This window comes from Narcine bancroftii, chromosome 6, assembly GCF_036971445.1.
Source record: "Narcine bancroftii isolate sNarBan1 chromosome 6, sNarBan1.hap1, whole genome shotgun sequence".
NCBI lineage: Eukaryota > Metazoa > Chordata > Chondrichthyes > Torpediniformes > Narcinidae > Narcine > Narcine bancroftii.
In genome coordinates, this window is record NC_091474.1 from 80,134,747 (window position 1) to 80,154,563 (window position 19,817).

General features: G+C 46.1%; 2 protein-coding genes across 2 annotated transcripts in view; both read right to left on the reverse strand.

The window, feature by feature from the left end:
- LOC138736265 (erlin-1-like) overlaps window positions 1–1,581 on the reverse strand; it is a 32,652-nt gene extending 31,071 nt beyond the window's left edge. The window contains exon 1 of the mRNA XM_069885486.1: window positions 1,493–1,581. The gene's annotated coding sequence lies outside the window, so the exon portion shown is untranslated. The remainder of the gene's footprint in view (window positions 1–1,492) is intronic.
- The window catches only part of chuk (component of inhibitor of nuclear factor kappa B kinase complex), a 98,834-nt gene continuing 80,513 nt past the window's right edge, over window positions 1,497–19,817 (reverse strand). Inside the window, exon 23 of the mRNA XM_069885482.1 lies at window positions 1,497–1,582. The gene's annotated coding sequence lies outside the window, so the exon portion shown is untranslated. The remainder of the gene's footprint in view (window positions 1,583–19,817) is intronic.

Here is a 19,817-nt window from a genome sequence, read left to right on the forward strand (position 1 = left end):
AAGTACAAGTCACAAAAGTTATTCAAGGGCTTCTTAAAGGAAACCAATATACCTGCCTCTACCATTTTGTCTGGTGGCTCGTTCGATGCGCCCACCACCCTAGTGTCCCTTTTAAATCCCACCCTCTTTACTCTAAAGCTATGGTCTCTCACCTTAGATTCTCTCTCTTGGAACAGACCTTCACAACTCTTCACTTTATCTACCCTCTCTTGGCACACCTCAGCAACAATCCCTGTCAACATCCTATACTCGTAATGAAAACAGAGACCTCAAATTCTTGAGCACAGCAGCTTTTAGAGCATTGTGGAAATTAGTCTCGAAAAAGGCACTGGCAAGTAAAACTCCAACACATATTCTTTGCAAACCTGATCAAGTTTCAGGAACTTACTGCTTTGTTCATAGGTAAATGACATGAGATTATTTTAAAACAAACTTCCTGGTTTCTTAGATTATTTCAAATACCAATGAACCACATATACTGGCAAATTTGTGAACTATGTGGGACAATAGCAAAGACTATTCTCTAACATCAACAATTACTCATTTAAACAATAAAAAAAACCAAAAAAAAATCACAAGATAAATGATTTAGTTTCTGATATACAGTAAAAACCCTTGGTATCAGGCACCAATGCTGATTGGTAGGTGAAGGATATGAGAATTTTCCAGTTGCTTAAGACTCACTCTTACAATGCCAAACTAATAAGAGACAACATTTTAAAAGACAAAACTACTTACACTGAACAAATTTCACTTGCTTGAATGCATAAACCTTAAAGAATTGTACTTTATTTTCAGTCACGTTCTTTAAAAACATTTAACTGTCACTGGATCTCCACTTAGCCGCCCAAAAGAACAATAACATTGTAGATAATTAAGCTCCCCACCCCCAAGTTTAAAGATAAAGCCTTGCTGATATAGTTAATAATATATTAATAAAGACTCTTCCTGAGCAGGGAGTGAGCCTCTTACTAAGCAGGCAGCCAATGGTGAGCGGCATCAAGCAGATCTTCATCCTGGATTACATCATTGCTGCTTCACACAACTTTATTCAAACAACTACTATGAGCAAAGCTGGTCAAGGCACCCTGCTGGCTGAATATTTGCTCCCATCTTCACAAAAGGTTTGTGTTAGTTCAGAGAACATTTATTTCTACAATTTTAATATTTTCTTTACATTTTTATTTATTCTTATTTATATTAACATTTACTTATTTCCTCAATTTTTTGCCAGTTGGTTGAATTCCAGATAACTGGCAAAACCAACATCCTCAATTATTCCAAACACCTGTAATTATTGTCAAATTTCCAGGTACCTTCTGGAGTGTCTGGCAGCAGACACCAGACACCAGAACGGTCTAATATACACCAGAACGGTCTGATATTTGATTACTTAAATATCAAGGTGTCCCATTTAAACCGACACATATTGCCCATGTCAATTCTTAGATCATTGTTTTAAAATACTTCCAGAATACACAGGGATACTTACGTTTCTGAAACTTTTGTATGGAATCAGTCCAATATCTTCCAGCAATGAGTCCTGCACTGCACAAGTGGATTTTCATTTGCAAGTTAACATCTGAATAAAACACAAGGAATGCAAACTGAATGAAAAGTGATTCAAGTTCCAAATGATGAGATCAATTACAAGAGGTTATGGCATGCAAAAATTTGTTAAGAATCAGTTCAAAACCATGATGATTTCAATACCTGAATGAAACAAGTGGGCCTAGTCATTTCAATCAAATAACATAGCCCAAACAAGCCACAAAAAAGGAAATAAGAACAGCAATAGGGCCAAGGTGGCCTCTGTGCCTTCCTTATCATTTAACAAGACCATGGCTCTTAACTCTTTCTCCATACCCTTTATTTCTCTGGCACTGAAAAACCAGGACACAGAATTCCAAATGTTCAGAGGTATTTCTAACACCCAAAGTTTTAACAAGCAGCCCTTTATATTTTGTAATTATGTCCCCTTATTCAAGACTTTGCCACGAGTGAAAACATCCCAGCATCTTTCCTGTGAAATCCCTTCAGAATCTATATGCTCATTTCCACAATTCAAGGATTGAAATTTGGTCAAATATTGGCTCATCAATGTGAGGCAAAAAAAAAACCCAAATCAAACTGTGAGGTACCGTCACTGACTGGGGAGTGAATTTTCTTTTTTTAAATCAATTCAAGTAAATATTTCTCAGAGATATTACCTACTGCAATCAATACAAGGTTTCTATTGTGGCAATTTACATCTAGAGGTGCCTGTGTATTTGCCATGACTAAGTTGTAAGCTGATTACTTACCAGTATTTTTAGTTTTTTCAGAGCTGCTTGGCTTGATTTTTTTTTAAAAGTTTCTATTGCTCTGTTCTATAGTTACAGTGGAGTTTGAGGAGAATTGTTATGTTAACGCAGCCTGCGACATCACGGACACCAATCTTCACTCCATCGAGGACATCTGCAACCAGCCTCTATCCTCAAGGACCCCCTCCACCCAGGCCATGCCCTCTTCACTCTGCTGCCATCAAGAAAATGATGCAGGAGCCTGAAGAGGAGCCCTCAGGCAGCACAAGGACAGCTTCTCCTCCTAAGCCATCAAATTCCTGAATAGACAACGAACCACAGACACTGCCTTACATTTCCTTGCACTATATCTATTTTGTAATGTGGTTTCTATAAATATGGTGCCGCAAAACAATGAAGCTTGTGACATATCTATGGCAATAAACTCTGATTCTGCACTCTGTAACCTGAAAACGAATACTTTTTTTGAGTAATTTTATTTCTTGAGTCCCTTTACACATTAAATATTAGGTTCATGGTACAGTATCACCAAATAGTTAAATCACAGCTATTTGTAAAAATGTCAGAGGACACATCACTTCGTGTTAGATAACTTTTTTTTCCCCAAGTCCCATCATCTCAATGTGTACAGTCAGGAGTGGCCACAACCTGGCCGATTTCCTCACCACATCCCAGGTTGTGTCAATAGATTTCTGCATTTTAAATAGGAATTTTATCACCTTATTCACTAAACATCACTATTATTATTCAAAACTTAGTGATACACAGAAACCTCACCATGCAAGTTGCCATTATAGAAACGTTGTGTTGATTGCAGCAGTAACTCTCTGAGAAACATGACAGATCACTCACCAGAGACTTTGGCTCTTCTACCTCACCTTGATGTGCCATTTTTTGCATTTGAATTCTTAGATTGTATAAGAATGAGTCTTGGGTCTTTCTGAAGAGTAATTCCAAACTGTTTTCACCACTATAGCTTCCTTTCTAATTTAGCACAATGAAAAGATCCAAAAGGTTCACTCACTCACTCTCCCTGGAAGGCACCTTGAAACAGCAGCCAACATATTAAAAGACTATTCCCACACAACCTCTCTTCACCTTCTTCCTGTCATGAAGAAGTTTCAAGATATCACACACCACGAGATTCAAGGACAGTTTCTTTCATGCCATTATCACCAACAACCACCTCGCCCTCAATGTCAATAAAACCAAGGAACTGATTGCTGACTTCAGGAGGGAAAACCAGAGATGGATGATCCAGTATCATTGGGGGAAATCAGAGGTGGAGAAGGTGACCAATTTTAAGTTCTTGGTTTTTTTTGGTAAATTTTATTTTCCATTTGCATCAAACATAAACATATTTTCTTTATCTTGAACAATACAATAGAAATGATGCAAAATGATACATAATTTTGTTTTATCCCCATTTCCCCCAGAAAAAGAAAAAAAACAAAAAAAAGGATTTTTTTTAGATTACATAAACCAATACATTATAACATATTCAAATACGCAAATCAATTCTAAATGTTGTTTCAATATATCAAATATTACTCCTAATTAATCATATATCTATTAAGAATCTCACCTCTTCCATCATCCAATTTAAATTCCGTATTAAATCAATTCTCTGAAGTAAAATAAAACATCAATGTAATCGATAAAACTCCATTCATAAACACATATTTAATAATAATAGACCTCCCTCTATGGCACTAAGGAACGTAGCACCTCTCCCCTCTATCATACGAGATGTCTCTTTGCCATAAACGAGCCCTTAAACAGTGTCCACCTTTCACCTCCCAAATATTACATCAAAACAGTCTCTAATTTACTAGTCCATTGTCTCATTGCAAATAATTCCTTCACATATACTCAGTTTATTAGAAAGCAAAGTTTCCACAAAATATGATGCCTTTTTGAAATCCATAAAAAATTTATTTTGCCATCCTGTAATACAATCTCCATTGTCATTACATAATGTAAATTTGTATCCCTTTTCCCCAAAGACTTCCCAATTCATTAAACTAACTGCTTCATTAAAGATATTTAAAATTCGGTTAGATAAATTTTTACATGATAGAGGAATTAGGGGATATGGGGAGAAGGCAGGTAGATGGAGTTAGGTCATAAATTAGATCAGCCATGATCGTATTGAATGGCGGAGCAGGTTCGATGGGCCATTTTTGGCCTACTCCTGTTCCTACTTCCTGTGTTTAACTCCTCTTAGCCAACAGCTGTGTAGTAATATCTGGATTTAAAAAATCTTCGATCCATGTGGACTCTTCTTTATTCTTACTTTTTTTTGATGCCAAGGCTAGAATCTTTTCCTTGTCTCGATATTTTGAACACTTAATTACTATAGAGCAAGGTTTCTCATTTGATTGCAGTCGTGGTCTGAGAGCTCTATGTGCTTTTTCATTTTCAACTGGACCTTCAAATTGATTCACCCCCAGATCCGGAGGTATCCGTCCTTGGATAAACTGAATCATGTCATGGTTTTCTTCTCTTCCTACAAGCCAACAATCTTAATGTTGTTTCTCCTACTAAAATTTTCCCATCTTATCAATTTTTTCCGAATGTATCTTCCTTTCAACAATTTCTTCCTTAACTTCAGGCTTCAAATTTTCAGCTTCTCCTTTATATTTTTACGCTTTTCATAAACCTTCATAATTTTCTGATTTTCCTCATTCTGTTGTTCTTGTACTTCCATCACATTTGTTGATAACTGCTCAAGTTTTAAATCCTATTTTTAAACTCAGATCTTAATCTATTTCTTTCCACATCATGTTGCAATTCACTATCAGAGTTCTCTTTATCCTTTTGTATAGCCTTAGTTTCATACTTGTTTAACATCTTCAAATCTTGTCTGTCCTTGTTCTACAACACTTGCTAAATTCACCTCTGAAATCAATCATCTCACTCGAACTCGACATTCTGACCTTGCTTAAAGAATCTGCTTTCTTCGCCATCCGAAAGGCTAGTCACACTCGCTGCTACTCCCAGCAACTCAACTCTGACGGGCCTTCGTTTTGTCACTCCAGATCTGTGATTTCTCTGCGTCAGAGGCCACTTATCATATCCAGGAACAACACTTTAATCCGTTCCAGCAGCAACAACTCCTTTCTTCAAAGATATTTTAAAAAGTAAATGGACTATTCTTATCTTCTTCCTTCGTGTATTTTAATCTGTTTACTTTAGCTAAACAATCATTTTCTTCCACTTTCCCAGGAGTTTTAAGATCTCACGTCCTATGTTTTCCACATCACGACTCCCAATTTTAAGTTCTTGTGAGTCATTATCTCAGAGGACCCAACACACCAATGGCATCGTGAAGAACACACTTCAGCACCACAACTTCCTCAGGAGTTTGCAGAGGTTTGGTATGACATCAGAAACCCTGGCAAATTTCTACATATGTGTGATGGAAAATATGCTGACTGCCAACATCACCGTCTGGTATGGGGACACCAATACCCGAGTGTAAAGCGCTGCAAAAGGTCGTGGAGCCAGCCCAGGACATCACAGGTACAAACCCTCCCCACCATCAACATCTATAAGAAACAGTACAGTCAGAGAGCAGCAGCAATCGACAAGGATCCACACCACCCAGCACACGCTCTGTTCTCACTGCTGCCATCAGAAAAGAGGAAAAGGTGCCACAAGATTCAGACCACCAGGTTTAGGAACAGCTGCTACCCCTCCACCATCAGACTCAACAACAAACTCAATCAGAAACTTATTTTACAACTCTTACTTGTGCACTCTTTTGTTTCTCTCTGTATTGCATAATTTGTTTACATTTATTTCTTTGTTTACATGTGTATGTTGAGTCAGGTTGTTTTTGCACTGCCAATAAGTGGTAATTTCACCTTATCCCCAGAAAAGAGAATCTCAGGATTGTATATAATGTTATGAATATACTCTGAAATCTATCGGAATCCTGAATGAACCTTACAATTGTGTAAAATGATACTGCCTTCGCTCTGTACCAACTGATCTCGAACTGTACTGTGTCTCACTCGCTGTATGATATGCATAGTAGGCGTGCATTCAAAACTAACTTTATCATTGCACCTCTGTATGTGACATTAAACTCGAACGTGTAGCAAAAATGTACTGCCATGCTTAGAAGAATGGAATAATGTAAAATATTTACTGTGAAGGGGGCTCACAAAACACCAGAGGTTGACTATAAACAGTTCAAAGTGGAAATCAGAATGTCAAAAAGATATAGCTTGAGAAAACATAGGCAGAAAACAGAAAGGGAATCCAAAAATCTCCGTACACATGTACATTGTAAACGTCAGTAAAAGAGAGGCAAGGCCCATCAGGGACCAAAAGGTTACCCATGGTGGCTGTTTCAAGATTCAATTTATTATCGGAGTAACAAAACAGTGTCATATTACATGAAATTTCTTTTTGTCTGCTGCAAGGCAGACAAATCTGCCACCAGCAGGAATAGCCTAAACATTTCTTAGTCTTAGAGAGAAGGTAAAGATTCCCCACAGAGTAACCGAGTGTCCGTATATTCACCTCCAGCACTTCCAGAGACACACACAAAGTCCAGTCCAAACCATCGGCAACATGAGTTCCAGGTCCAAACCTCTGATACGGTCAGAAACCCTTCAGCACCCTCGGCACCTCTCCTCACATCCCGGTTCCAATACCTGGTTCCCCTCCAGCCAATTTGAGCCACTCTCCAGTAGTCCACAGCCCAGCATGAGTCGCCCAACAGCAGTCCATAGCTTCCACAAGTTCCTCACCTCAACATCTCGTCGCCAGCAGCCCATCACATGCAATCGTCCCTCGGCCGCAGAAGCCCCCCCACTGGTCCTCCGCCATGGTCAGCATCCCAGTGGGTTGCCTCCTCCACTTTGCCTTTCCACTCCCCGTTTTATTCTGTCCTCTGGTGCCCTGTACCAGTCCTCCACTCCCCTGGAGTCTGCAACTCCTCGTGGTTGCTACCGATCAGAGATGCCGCCATCTTAGGTGCAGACCCCCCCCCCCCCACGCCATCAACAGGCCATTCAAAGCCCATGCACAGTTGATGCCAGTCGACTGGGAGTGCCGCATCTCTGCTCCCCGTGGGTCCAGACCAGCAGCAGCTCTGCTGCTCTGGCAGCATCACCATCTTGGCTATGGATAAGAGCACATTGGAACTTAGTCACAATAAAGGAAAGTGGAGGTTGACATATCGAGGGGGAAAAGCAAAACTGATGAGGAATTAAGGATGCATTTGCAGTGGTGAAGGTGTATTGCAGATTCACCAGATCATTACCTGGACTGGAAGTTTTGGATGGGCTGAGGGCTAACCAAATACAGATACAATAAAACCCGTTATCCGGAATTCAAGCAACTTGCAAAAAAAAAATGGAAGTTTAAAACTGGCATCATCCAAGCATCATGCAATCTCAAGCAACCAGAAAATTCATTTATACAGCATCAACCAATCTCCATAGGTGCCCGATACCAGGGGTTTTACTAGACATAAAATTATAGGAGCCATAGATAGGACAGTCAGAATTTTTTTATCCTCTTGTAGGATTATCAAAAAAATTGGCATAGGTTTGAGGAGAGGAAGTATTCAAGTAAAAAGTTTCTTTTTAATACCAAGAATGATTGATAGCTTGAACTCTTAACAGAGCTGATAGAATCAGATAAAATCACGATGTTTAAGATACAATTGTTCAGGTATTCAAGTATACAGACTAAATGTGGAAAAAATGGGAATAGAATAAATAAATGGACAAAAACATAGGTAGTACTCTACTGGGACCTGTTGACAGAAGGATGGAAAAGGCATTGTCTTCAATAATCACAGGGTCATGCCAGAGTTCCGAGAAGCTACAAATACATCATCCTCATTCAGAAATGCAACTACAGCTCGACAGTTTCTCAATGGTGAAGGAATTCCAGGAGCAAAACAGTATGAAATGTTTAAGGAATGTCAGCATTGATCTGTTAAGGGCACACATCATGTTGACCAACTTGATGGGTTTTATTTAAAAAGAAAAAGTGAAAGAGAGGTTCAATTTGTAGCTGATGTGGCATAGTCATCTTCTGAAGGCATTTGAGAAAGTGCCTGATTATGGGCTTGTAATCAAGATCGATTGAGTGAAGTCCTGAGACAAAGACATAACCTTGTTTGACAGTGGTCTTCACTGAGAACTAATCTCACTGAAAACTGGTAACTACTTTCATCAATCTTTCCTGTCTCATTGCCTCATCTTGCCACTGACAAGCCTCCCAAGGGAATAGAGTTTCTGATAATGTGGAAAAATCAGTTCATGTTGCAGTGACGATATATCAGAACTAAGGTCAGTTGTCTATGCTCAAAGGCCTAAAGCCAGGCCAATAATGACACTAACTGAAGCACAAGATGAGTCAACTGCTGCAAGACGGAGGTGATCTGTTGGTCAGCAGGCTGAACATCATTTGTCCAATGATAATGGTTCATGGCAGGAGCTGGAAAACAGAGATCAGTTGCCACACCTTGGCAACAACCTCTCGTCAAATGCAGATACCTCGCCATCAATATGTCTGCATGATCTTTGGTCTATCAACAAAAAGTGTGTGTGATGATCGAGATCTTGGGTGGTGCAGAGGTGCAGCTTGTGGAGCTGCTGCCTTGCAGTGCCAGAGACCTACGTCAGGTGCTTTCTGTGGGGATATTACACCGCCCCGTGATTGCGCGGGTTTCGCCCTACATCCCAGACAGGTTAATTCGCCAATGTAAATCGCTTCGAGTGCAGCTGACTGGTAGAATCTGGAATAGCTGATGAGAATGTGGGGAAGAAGGAAAACAGGATTGGCATTGGTTAGATCAGAGTGAACGGTCAGCATCGATGGTGGGCTGGAGGGGCCGCTCCTGTGCTGTATCTCTCTCTTTTGACTCAATGACCTTGGTTGAGCCATGTAACTCAGTTTACTGGATATAGCGATCCCTCTTTCCGAAGTGATCACAAGACCTGGATTACCTGCAACTGGAATCCAAGCACTAAACTAAATACCACCATTGTCTTAGCAGATTGACCAAAAGGATAAGTGACCCAATGTTGGTCAATTCTTCACATGCTGTGATTGCAGAAAAACACAGAAATGCTAGAGGAATTCTGCCGGTCTCAGCGTCCAGAGGAGGTAAAGATATATTACTGACGTTTTGGCCTGAACCCTTCTTCAAGGTACAAGCAAAGAACAGAAAAACTTAAGAATAAAGAGACTGTAGATTGGCCAGGGGAGGAATCCAGACCAACAATAGGTGTTAATTCGATATGATAAGAGGAGAGGTGAGAATTGATTTTGTCTCTGTGAAAGGAGAGGTGGGGAAAAGGCAACAGGGCGAAAGGAGGAGGGTGGGGGCATTGTTATTATCCTTTCTCAGGCCAACATACCCAACACTAAGATCCTTATTACATTTAATTGTCAATACTGGGCAGGTGATTTTATTCACATATGCAATAGAAAACTCTTGAAACACACCCTCTACTCCCAATCTTTGTCATGTGAAGAAATTTCTTGAGGTTTCAAAAAATAAAGGAGAAAAAGGATGTATTAAAAACTTCCTTGAAGAAACGCAACATCCACACCGACTCCCAGGAACCTCCAGTCCATGACTGTTCAAACTGAAAAGGCAGCCCTTGGGACAGTATTTAGAAAGTTGGGGTGTGTATTGGCAGCACATGGAATGACCCACTTCACAAACTCCCCCATCCTATCAGCCATCTCTCTGAAAGAACCATAGAACATTATAGCACAGAAACAAGCTTCTTCGGCCCTTCTAGTCTGCGCTGAACCTTTTTTTTGCTTAGCCCACTGACATGCACCAATCCATAGTTCTTCGAACCTCTCCCATCCACGTATCTGTCCAAATTCCTCTTAAATGTTAAAAATGAGCCCGTATTCATGTCAGCTGGCAGTTAGTTCCTCACTCCCACCACCGTATATGTGAAGAAGTTCACCCTCATGTTTCCCCTAAACTTTTCCCCTTTCACCCTTAACCCCTGTCCTCTGGTTTGTATCTCACCTACCCTTAGTGGAAAAATTCTATCTACTTTGGGGATTTACTTTGTCAATCCCCTCATAATATAAAATACCTTTATCAAATCTTCCTTCATTCTTCTATGCTCCAGTGAATAAAGTCCTAATCTGTTTAACCTTCCCCATAACTCAGTTCCTGAAGTCCAGGCAACATCCTGGTAAATCTTCTCTGCACTCTATCTCATGGATATCTTTCTTGCAGTTCGGTAACCAAAACTGTACACAATACTCCAAATTTTGCCACACCAACATTTTTTATAACTTTAACATCCCAACTCAATACTTACGAAGGCCAAAATACCAAAAGATCTCTTTCAACCCTGTGACACCACCTTCCCAGATCCCTCTGTTCCACCGCACTCCTCAATGCTCTACCATTTATCGTTTATGTCCTTTCTTGGTTTGTCCTTCCAAAATGCAACACCTCACACTTCTCAGCATTAAATTCCATCTGCCATTTTTCAGCCCATTTTTCCACCTGGTCCAGATTTCTCTTCCTCTGCAAGCTTTGAAAACTTTATTCGCTGCTCACACCACCTCCAATCTTACTCTCATCTACAAACTTGCTGATCCAATTTACCACATTATCATTCAGATAGAGATGACAAAGAACAATGGTCCCAGCACATATCCCTGAGGCACACCATGAGTCACAGGCCTCCAGTCAGAAGCAATCATCCACCAGGACTGTGACTTCTCCAGTTCAGCCATTGGTAACTCCAGTTCACTACTTCAAAGAAGCACAATGACAGCACGGAAGGGAGACTGACTAATTTAACCAAATCAGAGGACAGCAGTGATCAGTTATTTTTCCAGACTGAGGAAAAGTCAACAGTGGAGGCTCTTGGCGCAACTATTTGACATAATATGAATGACTAGGTATACCGGCACAATCTCCAAATTTGCAAATGATTCAAATTTGGAAGCATAATGACTTGTGAAGAGAACAGGACGCAACCGAGAAAAAATAGGCCTGCAAGGAGAATGAAGTGAAGTGGCAGGTGAAAATTAACAGAAAAATGCAAAGTATAATATGCCAGTGAAAGGAACAAGGGGCAATCTTAATTCAAGTGTGCAATTTGAAGAGAGGTAAAGACGACAAAACTGGGGGTAAAGTGGCAGGTGAGGATCAGGGGCGCAGTGCCAATTTTTTTTTGAGTCAGAGCTCACCAAAAATGGCAACAAGGAGGTGCACGGAGTTGCCCCGTGAGGTGCCAAAACAGTGCTCTGGCGCGCCCTGGCAGCACTGCACCCCTGGTGAGTTTGAAAGAGCATTTAAAAGGTAGTGGATGCTCAAGTTCATTTCTGAAGGCACAGAATACATGAGCATACAAGTTATGGTAAAAACGAATCAAACACTGCCCTGGAAATATACCACTTTGAAAAAGGATTGAAGTCCTGGAATATATCATTAGGGGAACAAAGCAGAATACGATTTACTTCAGATATTTAAAACAGAGTTGGGAAAAGAAAACACAAATTAAAAAAGGGAATAGCAGGCAGAGGCAGGATGAGTTGCACAATTTCCTTTGAGCAGTTAATTTGCAGTTCTATGAAGGGAATTCCTGCAGGGAAAGACCACTGAAAACAGAGGGCAGAAAAGCAGACGGCAAAGTCCCAGAGCAAGGAGAAACTGAAGAGAGATAGTGTAAGTGTACAGCTGAAACTGGCAAAGAGATACAAGGAGATGTGGGGGTAAAGACATAGAGGACAGGAGATAAAAGTGGGAGGGGGAGACAAGGCAGGATTGTTGAAAGAGGTAATGCAGTGGTGTGAAGAGGTCCAGAAGGCACAGGGTGGGGTGGAGGGAGACAGAGGCCGGGGGGGGTGGTGTGGAGACAGAGGCCGGGGGGGGGGGGGGGGGTGGAGACAGAGGCCAGGGCGTGGGGGGGTGGAGACAGAGACCAGGGCGTGGGGGGGTGGAGACAGAGACCAGGGCGTGGGGGGGTGGAGACAGAGACCAGGGCGTGGGGGGGTGGAGACAGAGGCCAGGGCGTGGGGGGGGGTGGACACAGAGGCCAGGGCGTGGGGGGGTGGAGACAGAGGCCAGGGCCTGGGGGGGGTGGAGACAGAGGCCAGGGCCTGGGGGGGGTGGAGACAGAGGCCAGGGCCTGGGGGGGGTGGAGACAGAGGCCAGGGCGTGGGGGGGGGTGGAGACAGAGGCCAGGGCATGGGGGGGGTGGAGACAGAGGCCAGGGCGTGGGGGGGGGGGTGGAGACAGAGGCCAGGGCGTGGGGGGGGGGATGGAGACAGAGGCCAGGGCGTGGGGGGGATGGAGACAGAGGCCAGGGCGTGGGGGGGGGGTGGAGACAGAGACCAGGGCGTGGGGGGGTGGAGACAGAGGCCAGGGCGTGGGGGGTGGTTGGAGACAGAGGCCAGGGCTTGGGGGGGGGGGGGTGGAGACAGAGGCCAGGGCTTGGGGGGGTGGAGACAGAGACCAGGGCGTGGGGGGGTGGAGACAGAGACCAGGGCGTGGGGGGTGGAGACAGAGACCAGGGCGTGGGGGGGTGGAGACAGAGACCAGGGCGTGGGGGGGTGGAGACAGAGACCAGGGCGTGGGGGGGGGTGGAGACAGAGGCCAGGGCGTGGGGGGGTGGAGACAGAGGCCAGGGCGTGGGGGGGTGGAGACAGAGGCCAGGGCTTGGGGGGGGGGGGGTGGAGACAGAGGCCAGGGCTTGGGGGGGGGGGGGTGGAGACAGAGGCCAGGGCTTGGGGGGGGGTGGAGACAGAGGCCAGGGCTTGGGGGGGTGGAGACAGAGACCAGGGCGTGGGGGGGTGGAGACAGAGACCAGGGCGTGGGGGGGGGGTGGAGACAGAGGCCAGGGCGTGGGGGGGGTGGAGACAGAGGCCAGGGCGTGGGGGGGTGAAGACAGAGGCCAGGGCTTGGGGGGGGGGGGGGTGTGGAGACAGAGGCCAGGGCTTGGGGGGGGGGGGGTGGAGACAGAGGCCAGGGCTTGGGGGGGGGGGGGGTGGAGACAGAGGCCAGGGCTTGGGGGGGTGGAGACAGAGACCAGGGCGTGGGGGGGTGGAGACAGAGACCAGGGAGTGGGGGTGGAGACAGAGACCAGGGCGTGGGGGGGTGGAGACAGAGACCAGGGCGTGGGGGGGTGGAGACAGAGACCAGGGCGTGGGGGGGGGTGGAGACAGAGGCCAGGGCGTGGGGGGGTGGAGACAGAGGCCAGGGCGTGGGGGGGTGGAGACAGAGGCCAGGGCGTGGGGGGGTGGAGACAGAGACCAGGGCGTGGGGGGGTGGAGACAGAGGCCAGGGCGTGGGGGGGGGGTGGAGACAGAGGCCAGGGCCTGGGGGGGGTGGAGACAGAGGCCAGGGCCTGGGGGGGGTGGAGACAGAGGCCAGGGCCTGGGGGGGGTGGAGACAGAGGCCAGGGCCTGGGGGGGGTGGAGACAGAGGCCAGGGCCTGGGGGGGGTGGAGACAGAGGCCAGGGCGTGGGGGGGGGTGGAGACAGAGGCCAGGGCATGGGGGGGGTGGAGACAGAGGCCAGGGCGTGGGGGGGGGGGTGGAGACAGAGGCCAGGGCATGGGGGGGGGGGGTGGAGACAGAGGCCAGGGCGTGGGGGGGGTGGAGACAGAGGCCAGGGCGTGGGGGGGGGTGGAGACAGAGACCAGGGCGTGGGGGGGTGGAGACAGAGGCCAGGGCGTGGGGGGGTGGAGACAGAGGCCAGGGCGTGGGGGGTGGTTGGAGACAGAGGCCAGGGCTTGGGGGGGGGGGGGGGTGGAGACAGAGGCCAGGGCTTGGGGGGGGGGGGGTGGAGACAGAGGCCAGGGCTTGGGGGGGTGGAGACAGAGACCAGGGCGTGGGGGGGTGGAGACAGAGACCAGGGAGTGGGGGGTGGAGACAGAGACCAGGGCGTGGGGGGGTGGAGACAGAGACCAGGGCGTGGGGGGGTGGAGACAGAGACCAGGGCGTGGGGGGGGGTGGAGACAGAGGCCAGGGCGTGGGGGGGTGGAGACAGAGGCCAGGGCGTGGGGGGGTGGAGACAGGGGCCAGGGCGTGGGGGGGTGGAGACAGAGACCAGGGCGTGGGGGGGTGGAGACAGAGGCCAGGGCGTGGGGGGGGGTGGAGACAGAGGCCAGGGCCTGGGGGGGGGTGGAGACAGAGGCCAGGGCCTGGGGGGGGTGGAGACAGAGGCCAGGGCCTGGGGGGGGTGGAGACAGAGGCCAGGGCCTGGGGGGGGTGGAGACAGAGGCCAGGGCCTGGGGGGGGTGGAGACAGAGGCCAGGGCATGGGGGGGGGGGTGGAGACAGAGGCCAGGGCATGGGGGGGGTGGAGACAGAGGCCAGGGCGTGGGGGGGGGGGTGGAGACAGAGGCCAGGGCGTGGGGGGGGGGGGGGTGGAGACAGAGGCCAGGGCGTGGGGGGGGGGTGGAGACAGAGGCCAGGGCGTGGGGGGGGGGTGGAGACAGAGGCCAGGGCGTGGGGGGTGGTTGGAGACAGAGGCCAGGGCTTGGGGGGGGGGTGGAGACAGAGGCCAGGGCGTGGGGGGGTGGAGACAGAGGCCAGGGCGTGGGGGGGTGGAGACAGAGACCAGGGCGTGGGGGGTGGAGACAGAGACCAGGGCGTGGGGGGTGGAGACAGAGACCAGGGCGTGGGGGGGTGGAGACAGAGACCAGGGCGTGGGGGGGGGTGGAGACAGAGACCAGGGCGTGGGGGGGTGGAGACAGAGGCCAGGGCGTGGGGGGGTGGAGACAGAGGCCAGGGCGTGGGGGGGTGGAGACAGAGGCCAGGGCTTGGGGGGGGGGGTGGAGACAGAGGCCAGGGCTTGGGGGGGGGGGGGGGGGTGGAGACAGAGGCCAGGGCTTGGGGGGTGGTTGGAGACAGAGGCCAGGGCTTGGGGGGGGGGGGTGGAGACAGAGGCCAGGGCTTGGGGGGGTGGAGACAGAGACCAGGGCGTGGGGGGGTGGAGACAGAGACCAGGGCGTGGGGGGGGGTGGAGACAGAGGCCAGGGCATGGGGGGGTGGAGACAGAGGCCAGGGCGTGGGGGGGTGGAGACAGAGGCCAGGGCTTGGGGGGGGGGGGGGGTGTGGAGACAGAGGCCAGGGCTTGGGGGGGGGGGGGTGGAGACAGAGGCCAGGGCTTGGGGGGGGGGGGGGTGGAGACAGAGGCCAGGGCTTGGGGGGGGGGGGGTGTGGAGACAGAGGCCAGGGCTTGGGGGGGGGGGGGTGGAGACAGAGGCCAGGGCTTGGGGGGGGGGGGGGTGGAGACAGAGGCCAGGGCTTGGGGGGGGGGGGGTGGAGACAGAGGCCAGGGCTTGGGGGGGTGGAGACAGAGACCAGGGCGTGGGGGGGTGAAGACAGAGACCAGGGCGTGGGGGGGTGGAGACAGAGGCCAGGGCTTGGGGGGGGGGGGGGTGGGGGGGAAAGATTGGAGACAGGGCGGGTGCTGTGGGGACCAACAACCCACCCCCCCCCCCCAACCAACCCACTGATCGACCGGGACAGATCCAGCCCGAGGCCTGGCGATGAGGAACGGAGCGGCCGGGACTCCTCTCTTCTCGCTCCCGGGGCTCTGACCACCCCACACGACCGCGACCGCCACGGCGGGGCGGTGCGGGCCGGGCCCGCCCGCCCGCTCCCTCACTCACCCGCCCGCTCCGTCGCCCGCTCCCTCCCTCGCTCCCTCGCTCCGCCGCCCGCCTGGTCTCAGCGCAGCTCCTCCTCACTTCCGGTCCCTTAAAGGGAAGGTCCACCCCTCCACTGTTCCGCCAACAAATTCTAGTTTCCCAATCAAGGTGGCCAAAAAGAATGAGCACAAAACTCACCAACTAAAATTGCATTGCATTCTTCACATTCCTGGTGTCGTTCAACTCATCCCTCCTTCCACACAGTCTGCAGTCTGCTCTTTCTCCTGTTGTTGTTTCCATTATCTCCTTGTTTTCTGTGATGGAGAAATTCTTCTCTTCCTCCAAAGAATAAATCAGTTTACCCACAAGTTAATGCTCAAAGAGCCCAGCACGCACAGAAAACTCCCATTATCCAACATCTTTGGGGATGGGTAGACGACAGATAAGTGAATTTTCCGGTTGCTTGAGATTGCTTGTTGCATTCTTGGCAAACTAAAGGCGAGGTGTGGCAGTTTTAAACTTCCATATATTTTTTTAAACTTTATTTAAAAGATTTTTGAACAGTATACAATCAAATAACATAAAAACCCAATGTTTATATATATATAAACAACAACCTCTCCCCACCCTCCCACCTCTTCAGCCAGTTCCCTTAAGGAGAGGGTGGTTGGAGACTGAGGCGGCGGGGTGTGGGGGGGGTTGGTCCATATCCATCAATCTACTAACAAATTATATTTCAAATAATAAGAAGACCACATTTTAACAAAAAAGGAATAATTATCATGCAAGTTACATGCAATTTTTTCCATAGTAATACAAGCTCTCAATTAATTATGCCAACGTGCTATATTAATCTCTACGTTATCTTTCCAAGTACTAGCTACACATTTTCGTGCTACAGCCAACACTAAACGTACCAATGCAATCTGAAATTTATCCAACCCCAATCCCTTCAAAGAGACCAACAAAAAAAAAATCGATGGGTCTAATGGTAATTTAATTTTTAATAATTTTTCCAGATCCAACCTAATGCCTTCCCAAAATGGTTGTACTTTAACACAAGACCAAACGGCATGTAAGAAAGTTCCAATACATAATCCACATCTAAAACAAGAATCCGAATTATTAGACCCATATTTTTTCAGTTTCTCTGGAGTCAAATGTAACTGATGTAAAAAATTATAGTTAACCATTCCATATCTTACATTTGTCAGTTTAGTTACGCTTTCATGACACATAACTTCCCAATTCTCTTGAGGGATAATATAAGTTAAATCACTTTCCCATTTGACTCTTGATTTCTCTAATTCCGGTTTATCCATACCTTCTTGTAACAATTGATACATGTCCAAAATATAACCTTTCTGTGGTATAGAGGAAATCAAAGATTCAAATTTCATCAACATAGGTAAATTCATCTCTTTACCATAGTTATCTTTTATCAGATAATACACAAACAAAGAATTTACAGATATATCAAATTTCTCCCTCAATTGGTTAAAAGAAAGAAATCTCTTTAAATGATTATTGAACATTGAAAAAGGAATAAGATGATTATGGTATAACAGGGTTTAAATTGATAATTTACCCTTCGACCCTAAAACCATATTTCTTTTTACCTCATATCTTTAACAAGTATTTTAATACTGGCATATTACATTCCCCAATAAGTTCATATTCCACTTAAATATAAACTGGTGTACCTCAACTTCAGAAATATAAGCCATTTCCACCTTTGCCCAACTTGGGGATTGGTCCATATCCATCAATCTACTAACAAATTTCAACTGAGCTGCTTCATAATAATTTTGAAAATGAGGTTACTGAAGTCCACCTAATGCATATTTCCATGTAAGTTTGTGCAAAGCTGCTCGTGCTAATTTTGCCTTCCATAAAAACTCCCGCACCGACCGCTCTATTCAGATCCTGAAAAAAAACCTTTGAAAGTAAACATGGTATCGACTGAAACAAATATTGGATTTGAGGAAAAATATTCATTTTAATGCAATTTACTCAACCAATTAATGTTAATGGAAGATCTTTCCATTTAATCAAATCCATTTTAAACATTTTTAATAAAGGAACATAATTTAATTTATATAAAGATAGATAATAATACGAATACTATTACTCCTAGATATTTAATTCTATCTGACCATTTTAATTTTATAATATTTTTATATTCTGAATAATCTCCTTCCCCAACTGGTAATATTTCATTCTTATCCCAGTTTACTTTATATCCAGATAACTCTCCAAATTTCAACCAACAATCTTACAAATATTTCAAAGACTGCTCCAGTTCTGTCAAATATACCAACACATTGTCTGCAAAGAAATTAATCTTATATTCATCATCCGCAATTCTCATTCCTTCAATCTTATCATTCTGTCGTATTGTCTGAGCTAACAGTTCAATAGCCAATGCAAACAAGGCTGGTGATAATGAACAACCTTGCCGGGTTGATCGTGTCAATTTAAATAGTTAAGAAGTTTGACTATTTGTCACCACCCTAGCAATTGGATTTGTATATAGAGCCTTAACCCAACCAATAAAATAAAGGCCAAAATTAAACTTATCTAACACCTGAAATAAAAAATTCCACTCAACCCTATCAAAAGCTTTTTCCGCATCCAGTGCAACCACCATTGGGTGGTTGGGTTGCTGTCTAGATGCATTGACCAATGTTATCAATCTAAGGATATTATCAGACGTGTTTCTATTCTGTTTGATCTATATGTATCAACTGAGGTAAATATTTAGCAAGATACTTTCAATGGGTCCCTATCTTTCTTTGGAATCACAGTAATTATAACACTCGAACAAGATTCCGGTAACAACTGATCCTCAGTTATTTGCTGCAATACTTCTCCAAATACAGAGGATAAATCTTCATAAAATACTTTATAAAATTCAACTGAAAATCTGTCATCCCCTGGCGACTTTCCATTCGGCATCTCCTTCATAGATTCTTTAATCTCAAAATCTGTAAATGGAGCTTCCAATTCCTTAACCTCCTCCTCCCCTAAAACAGGTAATTTTAATTTGGATAAATAAGATTCAATAGGACCAATGTCCTGCTTTCCCTCAGAAGTATATAATTTTTGGTAAAATGAATAAAACTGTCATTAATTTCCTGAGGTTTATAGGTAACTATTGAATTCTTTTTAACAGCATTAATAATTCGCTATGTCTGTTCCATTTTTAATTGCCATGCTAATACCTTATGAGCTCTCTCACCCAGTTCGTAATAATGTTGCTTAGATTGGTGAATTAAACGCTCATACTGATAAGTTTGTAATAGAAACATAGAAGATAGGAGCAGGAGTAGGTCATTCGACCCTTCGAGCCTGCTCCGCCATTCAACGAGATCATGGCTGATCTTAAAGTTCAGTACCCCGTCCCCGCCTTCTCTCCGTAACCTTTAATACCCATACTGAAGAAATATATCTAATTCCCTCTTAAATATATTTAATGAACCTGCCTCTACTGACCTCTGTGGCAATGAATTCCACAGATTCACCACCCTCTGGGTATAGAAATTCCTCCTCATCTCGGTCCTAAATGGTTTGCCTATTATCCTCAAACCATGGCCCCGGGTTCTGGATTTTCCCATCATTGGAAACATCCCATCTGCATCCATTCTGTCCAGTCCTGCCAGAATTTTATAGGTCTCTATGAGATCCCCTCTCAATCTTCTAAACTCCAGCGAGTACAATCCCAATTTGCGCAATCTTTCCTCATAAGTCATTCCTGCCGTTCCAGGTATCAGCCTGGTGAATCGCCTCTGAACATCCTTCCTTAGATAAGGTGACCAAAACTGCACACAATACTCCAGGTGTGGTCTCACCAAGGCCCTGTACAGCTGCAGTAAGATATCCTTGTTCCTATACTCA